The sequence below is a fragment of the Hippopotamus amphibius genome, chromosome 5 (assembly GCF_030028045.1).
Source record: "Hippopotamus amphibius kiboko isolate mHipAmp2 chromosome 5, mHipAmp2.hap2, whole genome shotgun sequence".
In the NCBI taxonomy this organism is placed as follows: Eukaryota; Metazoa; Chordata; class Mammalia; order Artiodactyla; family Hippopotamidae; genus Hippopotamus; species Hippopotamus amphibius.
Genome location: NC_080190.1, coordinates 31,528,261 through 31,541,285, shown reverse-complemented (window position 1 = coordinate 31,541,285; position 13,025 = coordinate 31,528,261). Strand labels below are relative to the sequence as shown.

The following is a 13,025-nucleotide window of genomic DNA, read 5'->3' as shown; positions in this document are numbered from 1 at the left end:
ATTGGTGATTTCTGCATGAATCATTTTCATGGTGGTTCGTAACTGGTGATTTTCTATTTCCATCATGTCTTCTGCACTTATTTATAATACCTTATTTTATTATTTATTTTGACGCTATTTCTGATTTGGTCAGTGGGACCCCATTCAAGCTGATTCCTGTTTCCTTTTGCCTTGCCCTTATCATACTTGGAGCGCTTCCTCCCTTTTTACCACAAGATGTTCTTGGCTTATCTTGTACTCTCCCAGAGTGAGTCCTGGAATAAGTTACTTCCTCAAAGAGCTCTGGTTTGTTTTAGTAGAGAATGGCTTTGTAAGCCAGGATTTGGACTCTAGATGTCCGCATAGCTGCTGGGTATCAGTATCATTGCTTTTAGGCCCTTTTCAGTAGGCATCTAGAAAATAGAAATATGTGATATATGTGTGTGTATCCACACGCACTCATATACATCTTTATCTGTCTACTGAAAGCAATGAGTTTATATTGATACCTCTGATTTCAGTCCAACACTACAGGGTTTATTCATTCTGTATTTATAACTCCCTCTTCCAAAGGTGCAAAACCTGCCCCCATTATTCATGTTTTTATTTATTGGCCTAATCCTAGAATACCAGAAAATAGTTTAAGAATTGCTAACTCATATCACTACTTAAAAGACACCTAGTAAGTAGAGTTCAATATTTGTGTATAGTTTTTTTCTTTAGCCTATGGGTATATAGTCTAAATCTCCCCTGGCCAATAAAGTAGCCACTAATCACATAAATTGAGATGTGTTGTTAATATAAAATATACACTGGATTTTGTAAATTTAGTATGAAGTAAGAAATGTGAAATCTCATTAATATTTAATGTGTTATGTTGGTTATATGTTGAAATATTTTAGATATATTAGATAAAATAAATTGATAAAATTCATTTTACCTATTTTTATTTTAATGTGGCTACTAGAAAATGTTAAATTTCATATATGATATCCATTATCTTTCTATTGCATATTGCTGAGCAAGAAACCATGTTCAAAAGTTACTTGGATTACTTTTCTTTCCCCAACATTCTTCCTATAATGTGGCTATGTTAGTCATGTGAAATACGGTTCATTTCTATTACATTCTAACTTTTTCTCCCCATCCTAACTGATCTTATTTATTTTTGAACATGTGAAATATTAAATGGTTCCAAAAGTCAGAATAGTATTAAAAATAAATATGTACTCAAAGCAAAAGCAGTATCACCCATTTCTTCTTACTTTTCACCCTGTTTCCACCCACTCTCCATAGGTAGCCAATCTCATCATTCTCTGAATTATCCTTCTTGTGTGTTTTTTCCCCCAGGAATGAGGAGATATATGTTTATTTTCTTATTTCTTAACTTTTTACACAAAATTTAGCATACTGTAGATACTCTTTTGTACTTTGCTTAAGTTAAAAAACTTAACATTTCACTTAAGTATATTTTGGAAAATCCATTCCCTATCAGTTTATAGGCTCACCCTCCCTCCCTCATGCGGTTGCATAATACTCTATTGAGATGTTAACCATTCTTTTATGCCATTTCCAGTATTTTGAATTTATAAACATTGGTGCAGTTACTGACCTTGTTTATATATATTTTTGTATGTTGGAAGTATGGGTAAATTCCTAAAATATGATAGTTGGGTCAAAAGTTTAAAAGCAAATATAGTTTTCTTAAATACTATTAAATCCCTTTCTGTGGGGGTTGTACAAATTTGAATTTCCACCATCAATGTGTGAGAGTTAGTTTTCCCACAACCTCATCATCAGAGTATGTTGGCATACTTTTAAGTTTTTGCCAACCTATTTATAGTTAGAAAGATAGTATCTTGATATAGTTTTAATATTCACTTAGTAGTAGTTAAAAATCTTTTCATAGAATATACAAAGGTCATTTTAATATCTTTGTGTGAATTGTATTTTTAAATTCATTTTTCTATCAGGTTTTTGATTTTTTTTTTCCTCCCTCAATTTTTAAGATTTAAAAAAAATACATGTATATGGTATATTAGCTGTTTATAAGTGATATATGTTACACGTTTTCTCCCAGTTTGTCAGTTGTCTTTTACTGTGTGTGTGTGTGTGTGTGTGTGTGTGTGTGTGCATGCGTGCGAGCGTGCGCCTGTTTATGTGGTCCCATTTTTCAGTCTTTTGTTGCACCTGAATTTTGGGCTATAATTAGAAAACCTTTCCCTTTACCCAGGGTAAAGAGGAATTCACACATGTTTTCTTCTAGTACTTATATGGTTTTAGTTGTTACATGTGGATCCCTGATCCATTTGGAATTTTTAAACACATAATGTATGAGTTAATCTTTTTTCTAGATGCTAATTAGTTGTTTCAACATATTTTCTTTAAAAAGTAAATTTTGGCCAATATCTTGAGGTGCCATCTTTATCATACACTAAGTTGAGTTTATTTTTGGGTCACTTCTTTTGCACCGGTCTGTCTATTCCTGCATCATCACACTGTTTTAATTATAGAGGCTTGATAGTATATCAAGGGCTAGCTTTAAAATTTTTTATTGTTTTATTGGCTATTCTTACATGTTTGTTTTTCTGTTGAACTTAAGTATTAGCTCTCTGTTTCCATAAAAAAGTTTGCTCATATTGAGATTTTTATTGGGATTACGTTAAATTTATAAATTAATTTAGGGAGAACTGACGTCTTTATGATGTTGAGTTTTCCATCCAAGAATGAGGAGTATCTTTCCATTTGTTCAAATCTACTTTTGTGTCTTGCGGGAAAGTTTTAAAGTTTGCCTTATGTTGGTTTTGTCCATTTCTTAAAAACCTATTAATATGGTTTGTAGATCTTTAGGCCAATATTTGTAGAACTACATTATTCTTTTTAATATCTGTATTGTTTTCCATAGTATAAATGTAGCATAATTTAACCTGGCCCATATAGATGAACATTAAAGTTTTTTTTATAATTTTTTATTATAAGCAGTTTTGGAATAAGTATCCTGCAGAAATCCTTCTTTGAAGGAGAATTGCCTGGTCCAAAGGTCCTTTGATATATGAAAGATTTTGAAATATTGTTAAAATGTTTTATATATTAATAAAATGCATACCTCTGTTGACAGTGTGGAGCCCTATTCAGTCTATACTCACCAAAACAGGACCTTATTGCTCTTTTTTTCATCTTTGCCAGTTTGATGGGTAAAAGGTATATTTGTTTTGGATTTCTTTGCTAACTGATGTGATTTATTTTTCCTTTGCTAACTGATGAGGTTTATTTTTTATTCAGCCAGCCAGCCATCTGTTCAGCATATTCTTATTGAACATCTACCATGTGCCATCCTAAAAGTTAGAACTATAGTACCAACTAGCAGTTGAACATCTTTTTGTTTCGATCATTTGTATTATTTTGTTTCTTATCTCTTTCTCTCTTTTTTTCCTTTTTTGATGGCAGTTAGTAGATGTTTTATCCCCCTCAGACTAGTTCTCAGAGGACTGAGAATGAGAGATGACATTTCCTTATTCTGTTTTGTTGTTGAGCTTTTAAAAGTGTGTGTGTTTGTTTTCATTGCACATTCTGTGGTTTATCATTGCATTAAGCTCTTAGTAGTCATGAAGTGAGATTATGAAAGTCAAATGCACCGATAGGTGTCAAAGAAGTGATAACTACATATTTTTATAAAAATAACTTCAATGACTATTATTTTCCAGGTGACGCTGGTATCTATCAGAAGGAAACTTTTATAGCATTTGCCTCAGAGACAGTCTATCTGCACATTCCAGAGTTTTATGATTCAAAAAATAAATGTCACTTATTTGGTAAGTCATTGACTATACTTATGTATATTTTAGAAATATTGTTTATTCTATTTGTTTATATATATATTTTTTTACTGTCATTTAATTTTGTAACTCTCATATAAAACAGTTGTGAAAGTGGCAATATCCTGAAAGACTTTTAGGGTCTTTTGAAAATTTTCTTGCTTCTATTAATTGTCTTTCTTAAAATTTGGTTTTAATATAGAGAGAACAGGGGCTGGTTAAATATTGGAATTAGTTCTCAGAGTTGGATTACTAGCTTTGCTCTTTTCAGTCTCTTTCTGCTGTAAGAACTGAGAATTAATATCTTTCCTGTCCAGCTCTAGCTTCCCTGAGTTCAGATAGGGAGCAGCAGAATTGCATTGTTACTGTAGGGATTTGATGAACTGATTTAGGAAGACTAGATGGTCAATTAAATCCTCAGTAAAGCATAATAAAGCAGAATGAATAATGCTATCAAAGAACTTAGAAATGAAAACTAATTAGATAACTAGTGAAACTGATTTTAATTTTAAAAATGTTACTGTGTTTGTTTTTAATTAATTCTTTTTTCTAAGAAGATTTAAGTTGATATGACCTGCTGTTTTGTGAGAGGTTTTTCTTCCCGCATCCTCTGATGATCTTTTCAGTCTGTTCCAGCTTCTGACTCTCATGTGTAGCCAGTGGCAACCAGGAAGCTGATATATAGGATGAAGGCTTTTTCAGAGGGTCAGTCACAGCAACTGTCGGAAAATAATTGTACTTGTGTGCTGCTGAAGCACATGGCAAAGAATTGGATGGAAACGATAATGAAATGATACTGGTGATTTGCAGAATTTCCTTTTAAATGGTTTTGCACAGCAAAACATAGTGAGAAGTAAATGTTGATATTGAGAGCTGAGCTTAAAACAAAGTATTGTCAAATAAAATTCAGGGATGAGGAGCCATAGGCACAGAAAAAAGGGGAAGGAAGATTCTTCTTTGATATGTTTTTTGGTAGCCTCTTTGCTTCTGTTAGCATCAGAAAGCTGACTTCAGGTGTTCCTAGATTATGCGCGTGGCTTGTGGGAGTGGAGGCGTGGGATTTATTGTGCATGACTCTGAAACAGCCCAGATCTCAGAGTAAACCAAGCGAATTTTAATCTTGGTTATTTAAAATCTCCTTGTACCTGTCTTATTAGGAGTATTATTTTTTTTAAGAAGAAACTAATTTGCAACTGGCTATAAAGAGTGACATTGTGTCTGGGAAAATGCTATACTAACACACTACGCTGTCCCACAGGGGTACTTCTCAAGTCCCCAAACACAGTGCTGACAATCTGTGACAGCCTGTGAATTGTTGGGCAGCAGTTGGGGAGGATGGACAGCAGAGTGAGATGGTCGTGTGCAAGTTACAGAGGAGATGGGGGGGGGGGAGAAGAGCAGAGCAACTCAGGTTCTGTGGTCAGTTCGATGGTAGCCATTCTTGTTAGCTCTGCTGATACGACTGTGAGACGAAAAGCTGGAATTGGTTTTGGTGGAGTAGAAATAGTGTATTTCACTTTTCCTTTCAAGGTGTTATTGTTTCATTGTCTTCAAAACTGTAAGGTTAGATTTTCTGTTGATGAGGGTAGGGATTGGATAGATTGAAAAGTTTTGAAGAGACTAGAAATACCACTTCTTGCTAGGAAATGAAACTATAAAAATCAGGGTAATGGGGATGGGTCTTATCTTTTCCAGAAACTGTTGCAATGGTAGTAAGGCCAGTTACCATACCTAGATCCGAAATGACTGGGCTTTTATCTCAGACAAATGTATATCCCCGTTATTTATTTGTTTATTAGATTTTATACACATATACATATATCACCTGATATTTGTTTCAGAAACACTTGGCCAACTATAGGAGTCTTCATCAGGTATCAAGGCATGAGTTTCTGGATATTACTTGGATTGTGAAGTGGAATTTAATATGGGGCAAGCTTTGGTTCATTTCTTTCTCTGATTGTGAGAATGGCTATACAAAGTAAGTGTATTTGATTGCTCCCCTAGACGTAATGCCTGTTACTGAATATGGGATTAGACTTGGGGCATGTTGTTTTGGAGCCCATCCCTCCTGTTGATCTTGTTTCTGGGTTTTGGTTAAATGTTTCCGTTTGCTTATTGATACTGTTGGGTTAAGCAAGCATAAGAGAGATGTCAATGTTAAGATTGTGTGCTATCTTATCACCTCTACCTGATGGTACTTATTAAAAAATATGCCAGGGTAAATGAAAGGGCAGATGGTGTATGAGAAGGTATGGAGACCTAGAGACACAGTAATAGTATCAATTCTCAGGAATTGTCAGTAGGGTCTAGACTTGACTCTCCATTGCTTGGGGTATTGAATGTCTAAACCTAGTGTTGAAGGCCCTCCAGGCTGAAAACAATCTTTCTGGCGGAATATTCCACATTTTCCTATATTGAACCTTTGGCTCTAGTAGTTTCTATAGCTGTCTCCAAAATCAAGCTTTTTGACTTACTGCATCTTCAAATTGTTCAGGCTGTTCTTTCCTCTTGGAATATCTCCCTTCGATTCTCAATCTACATACCAGCTTCCAGTTCCCCCTACTTTATGACATCTTCAGCCATTCCAGGCCCTAAGTGATAGCTCTCTTTTTATCATTTACAGTTTTTCTCCATTGTATGCTAGCTTAAAACAACTTTGTTTGTTTGTTTGTTTTTTAAATTTCTTATCTTCACAATTAGGTAGAGACTACTTAAAGAGGAGGTTACATTATTCATGTGGTCAAACCATGTTCTTACCAGCAGTCCAGCTTTACAGTTTCCACTGTCCCAGCATAGGTCTCAGTACAATATGTGCACTTAATAAATAATTTCTTTGGCTACAAGAAAATGTCATTACCTATTGTTAGCTTTTACTGACCTTTAGCATTTTTTTTTTAAAGATTTATTTATTTAGTTTTGGCTGCGTTGGGTCTTTGTTGCTGTGTGCGGGCTTTCTCTACTTGTGGCGAGTGGGGGCTACTCTTTGTTGCAGTGCATGGGCTTCTCATTGTGGTGACTTCTCTTGTTGTGGAGCACGGGCTCTAGGCGTGTGGGCTTCAGTAGTTGTGGCGCTTGGGCTCAGTAGTTGTGGCTCGCGGGCTGTAGAGCACAGGCTCAGTAGTTGTGGTGCACGGGCTTAGTTGCTCCGAGGCATGTTTCCAGGCATACTTCCCATTCCAGGGATTGAACCCATGCCCCCTGCATTGGCAGGCAGATTCTTAACCACTACGCCACCAGGGAAGTCCTGACAACCTTTAACATTTATCTTGCTTTTTGTATCGTAAAAATAGATTAGAATACAGTTTAGTACCCAAACTATGTTTGTTCAGTAGATTATTCTACTTTGAAGGCCTTTTGTAGCACTCTGAAAAGGCTTCCTGATCCTTAAAGGAGCAATTCTCTGAAGATATTACTGTATTCTAAGGTTTGTTATTCTTGAAACTCTAATTAGTAAACTTTCATTCTGCATATAAGATAAGCTTTTATTTATTATCTGATGTTTTCTTTGCCTGCTTTAAAGTGAAGCTTACTTCTTTTGGTGTCTCAATTTCTTATCAGCTACGTTTGGCCTTCACACATGCTACTATAGCCACAGAGAGGAAGGAGATAGACAGTTGTTGTAACTGTATCTCTAACATGTACTCCATCTCCTTTACAATTATTCTTCTTTGTTATTATTGCACTTTGGTGTTTCTGTTGTTTTAAAGCTATATCTTAAGCTATGCTATCCTTTGTTTTACCCCATTTTTTAGAAGGTGTGTATTCTAGTCTGCTGTAGTACTTAAGTACAGGGACTTCAAAATCCTAACTAACACTTGGAAGCTGTGTGATGTTAAGTAACTTAGTTTCAGATTCCTCATCTGTAAAACTGAGATAATAATAGCTACCTCTTAGTATGTACTTGAGGTCAAATGAGATAATATATGTAAGACACTTAGCACAGATTAAGCCTAGTAGCCTCTACCTTCAAATTTTACTTAGTGGTTTATTAGCTTTAGTTTGTGAATCCTAGGGGAGAAAAAGATCAAACTTAACACATGTCAAGTTTGAGGCACATCCCTGAAAGCCTTATTCGTTTCAACTCTTTTATTGTCAACTGTAGGATATCATTGCAACCCAGGAGAGGAACTAATTTCAAATAAGTCCAGAAACACAGACCAACCTCCAGATATGTAGTGAGGGAAAGAAATTTTAGGAGGGAGTTTTCCTCTCTCCTCCCTACCACCAGGTACATATACAGAGTAGGAAGCAGAGTTTTCTCTCTGCCTTTCTGTTACATATTATATTGTTATATTTCAGTTATCTGCTTTGATCTGACTACCTTTTGAGGTGGTCAGTAGAAGGTGCAAACATTAAACTTGGAACAGTTAAGTTGGTGAACCATGGGGTTACCACATCAGTGGAGTGTGAAAGAGACTAAGCTGTGGACTGTTTCCCAGCTTGTAAAGCATGAAATCAGTTGGTGCCGATGCATGGCGACTGTGGCCAGTGGAGTGTAAAATAGATTGGGAGCACGAATTGTGTTATGCTGTAAGAAAAACCTTTTCATGCCATAGTTTGTTTACGTATTTGGGGGCCCTCAAGATCCTATTGGAATCATCTATCCCGTGTCTTTCATTGTCTTGATACTCACATTTTTCCTGAAATGTTTCTTCCAGATATGCAAGCTATATTCTTTGTTCAACTGCATGCACAGAGGCAAAGGCTATAAATGTCTGAAGCAGACTAATAATTAAAATACTGTAACTGTTATATTCTGTTTAAGATTACATCTGAGAATACCACCTGCAGTAGGTATTGATGTACAAGTTTCTTTTCTTTTTAGATTCAGATTTGAAAGTACACTCTACATTCTACTTTGAAGATTTCTACAGTCTAGGAACAGTGTTATCAATTTCACTGGTCCTTGTTCCCATGTTCCCATGTGCCTCTGGAGAAAGGGAAGTATGTAGAGAAAGGATAATGTTTTCAAATGGTTGGGGGAGTTGGTAGGAAGTATAGAGATTATTCTTATGGGGAATAGAAGAGAGGGAGTTCCTCTCCTGACACCTGGTGAGGTTTTTCACCATATGGCTTTGAGGGTGAGGCAAGGTGAATGAGCAAGTTTCAGAGATAGTAGTAGATTTTTATTGTCAGCACTTTTAAGTCTGGAAGGTTATTGGGAATAGTCATGCCATGAAAGCATTAATCTTTCATTCTTATCCTAGTTGATTTTCTTGTTTTACTGCAGCAGTCTTTGAACTCTCTTTGGTTGCTTTGCATTTATACAGATTCTAAGCAAATTGTTAATATTTATGAAATTAATAGATGATTGTGAGAGATCATCTTGCTGAATAGCAGGCAGTCTAGTGTAGTAGTTAAATGCAAGGACTTTGAAATCCTAACCAACACTTAGAAGCTGTGTGATCTTGAGTCATTTAAGCTTCAGATTTCTCATCTGTAAAATTGAGGTAATAATACCTACCTCATAGTATTATAGTTGGAATTAAATGAGAAAATAGATATATAAAATATTTAGCACAGTCCCTGTCACATTGTAAGGACTCATTGAATGGTAGCTGTTTAATTTTTCTTTCTCTTCCTTTGCTACTACTATTGGTACTACTCTACCACTACTTCACTTTCACTTGTAGGGCCTAAACCTTAATGGACTAGAAAACAAAATTAGACATGGTTCACAGCAGCAGGTTTTGAAAAATATGTCATTGTTCTCTTGCTTAATCTATTGCTTAATAGATCTTTCTTAACCAAATAGAAACTCTATAAAAAGACTGTAGTGAAAGGAAAGGATCTTTGTGTTGGCTTTAGATAGCCTTGTAAAAAAAATTGATTATTCTAAAATGTATTTGGTTAATGCAAATAAAACAGCTTTCCTATGAACTTAGGGAGTATATAGAAATAAAGTAAGAGTTTAAAGAATCGTCATTCCTTGTTATTCACCTAGCACCAGTAATTTTTTTCTTAGGTGTACCTTTTTTTTTTTTTGAATTCCTAGGAGAAATGTTTTGTCTGGTCCTGAGAATAGTTGTAGTAGAGTTCTTGTCCAGTGTATGAGGACATTTCTGTGGGAATGGGATGGAAAAATCATCCTGATCATTTATACTAATGGAGATGTGCATTAGTGTGGATAATACATTTGGTTTTGATGTGTATTATGTGATTATTTTTGCAGCACAATTAACTTCCTGATTAAACTTTGCTCAGCTCATATTCTACCCAGTATATATATATATATATATATATATATATATATGTATATGTGTATATATATATATGGAAAACTGGTTAAGGCGGCTGTTGATAGTGATAAAACTAACTTAGTTTAGTAGATGGGAGATCTGGGTTCTGGTCTCAGTTACTACTCAGATAGCTATAAGTCTTAAGTAAATTCCTCCAACAGTTTCCGCATCTTTAAAATGAGGAGGTTATACAACATGATTTTCCAAGGTCTCTTTCAGCTAGCTATAAGGTGTAAAGGTCTCCATGGAGGTAGCTTGACAGTCAGGAAATGCAGCAGTGACACATTTTGACCACCAGAGGGTGAAGTCCAATCAGTCAGCTTGTATTCTGTATTTGACCAGAATGTGGTGTCCTTGGAAATGAAGAGGACACATTGCTCCTCTAGACATTTAATTTAAGTTATTGAGCCTCTTGCTTTTCTGATTCTACTTGCATTAGACGTCTTTCTGCTTTTTTCTTTTCCACCTTCTAGATAAAGAAGGGAGAAGAGAATGGTAGATGTTTCTAGTCAGGGATTCATCTAATTTTGTTCTCTAAGATAGAGAATGACTCTCAGGTGACCCACTGGCAACTTTGATGGGAAGCACAACAGTATAAGTGGCTAAATTTAAATTACTTGTGGCCACCTTCCTCCCCCCAAACACACAGGCACACATACAAGTGACATCCATTCTCATTACCCTCACTCCCTCTGAAATCCCAAGGATGGAAGTGGGATGTCTGAGAAATGTAATAAAATAAGCACAATAGTTTTCATTGAAATCTAGGTTCCAGTGTTGCTTTGCCTTTTAGTACCTATCTAACCATGCACAGTACAACCTCAGATCCTGTTTCCTTATTTGAAAAATTAGGATGCTGAATTCTGACCTATACAGTCTTTTTCAATAATGTAATTCTAAGATTCTGTGAAAATTATTCAATGTTTATGTGAAGAACAGTGCTATGCTTGATAAGACATTATAATTAAGTAATACCTTGTGAAAATAGCACATGGTTTCTTTTTCTTTTTGCTAGGAATAGAACTATAGGGGTTGTTAAGTCATAAATATTAAAGTGTTAAAATAAACTACCATTATGGCAAGAAGAACGACAGTTGCCACTCCATTGAGACATTTTTCTGACCCCCAAAACAAACACCAACAAATTCTCTGAGCATCGGCTCAGAGTGGCAGTGAATTAGTCAAGGGGGGCAGGGCCAGGAGCCATGCCAAGCTGAGCTGGGGTACAGCTGCTAGTGAAGCATTTAGAGAAGTCATCTGGGGATGCGTGAGCTTAGAAAGAGAGGGCACGTGGGGTCTAGGAATCTATATCACAAATCTGGATTCAGAGTCCATTTCTTTAACCACGTTAGTAGAAGTAACTTTGATACATAGTCCAATTGTGTGAGTCTGAGAGCACAGGATAACGTGGAAGGAACCAAGAGGGCATGTAGTCCAAATAAACAAGCTAAGATGAGTGTCTGGAAGGTGACAGGCAAGTGGATGCCAAAGTGTGCTTGTGAAAACAGGCAAAGATTAGTACTTAGGATTTAATAATGTACACAAGAGAGAAGAAGCCAACCAGGCAAACTAGATAGAAACAGCATTTTAGGATTATGTGCAAAAGACAAAATTTTAATCTCTCCTGGTTTTAATCACCCTCCTTGATATTGGTAGTCATGTCTACTTAGTATATCCAAGACGCCATATGTGTAAGGCTAGTGATTATGTCACCGACATACTCTGCATGGTTTATATGCTTCTAATAGCTTCACACTCCACTGGATACACATATTCACAGATCTGCTCACTACAACTGCAGAGTTTGTTTCACAGAACTGGCTAGTAAAAAATCTGGCAGGCAAGCTAGCTTTTCAAGTGCTCCTAGGAACGGAGCCCAGCTGCTCCCTTTGGGCTTTGAGCTGTTGGAATTCATTGGGTTAGCTAGAAAGAATGGACTGTTAACATTTTCAGCCTAGTTCCTGACAGCAAAGCAGAGGTGTTAGAATTTCTGTTCTAGAGGTTTATACTTCAAGTAACTTAACCTGATTGTGTGTCTTAATATTACTGGGCTTCTGACCGCTGAAATATGGCTTGGATCGATGGTGGTTTGGAGAAAGTAGGAAGAGGGTTATCCATCATTCAGAGGCTCCATAGAAGCTGCCTGAGGCTGCTGCTTTCACCAGGCAGCCATCTGTCCATCCATCCATCAGCAGGATGAAATGAGATTTAGCGGAACAGGCAGCCGTAACTCTGAGACACTTTCTAACCAACGATTGCAGCCCTGGCCTTAGTCTGACCACAGAGCACAGCACTGGGGTTTGGCGGGATGTGGCAGCAAGTGCAGCCTCATTCCCGTCACTGCCAGCCTAGAGTGTGTTTAATACGAGGCTGAAGCACAGCCGCATCTCCCATACAAAACGTGGCTAAACTTTGCTTGACGCACAGACAGTAATTCTCCTTCAGGTCCATACTGCTTTACAAGTTGAGCAGACTCTTTTGATGGAGAAATTTTTGTCTGACTTGGAGAAGAAATAGAATTAAGAGCTGATTTAATTTCTCTGGAATCCTACCACACAGTTTAACCTATACAGTATATTGGCAGAAGGCTTTGTAAATGCTAATGAATCAGGACGACCACCTTTTTCCTCAGTTGTAAACACTGTGGGTACTTTTGCTGGCAGTTTCCAGTTCGACATGGTAATGAGGGATGAGGCTAAATTAAATTCAGGGATAATTCAATGATTTTATTTTATACAGATTCTTTTTCCTCTAAAATTGAAATTTTTACCTAGGTTGTTAGGGAGCAGAAGTTGCTTATTTCCCTCTACTCCGTGTTAGTGGTGTCAATATGAAAGGAAAGAAAATGTGGACAGGAAAATGGGTAAAAGATTAGAAGTAGGAAGCTGGATTACTCATAAAATGGATAATCAGGCTCTGGGTGTTGAAAGTTAATGGTTATCTTCCTGGTTCCCCTGCTTTTCCAGGGCACTGAGCCTGCTCATATTAC

The 13,025-nt window shown here is 36.5% G+C and overlaps 1 protein-coding gene across 3 annotated transcripts in view; it reads left to right on the top strand.

Annotated features, from left to right (window-relative positions):
* The window catches only part of R3HCC1L (R3H domain and coiled-coil containing 1 like), a 79,651-nt gene that overhangs the window by 14,366 nt on the left and 52,260 nt on the right, over positions 1-13,025 (top strand). For 2 of the 3 annotated variants that reach the window (XM_057736205.1, XM_057736206.1), the window contains exon 2: positions 3,684-3,791. The exons of the other annotated variant lie outside the window; for it this stretch is intronic. The gene's annotated coding sequence lies outside the window, so the exon portion shown is untranslated. The remainder of the gene's footprint in view (positions 1-3,683; positions 3,792-13,025) is intronic. 3 annotated transcript variants of the gene reach the window in all.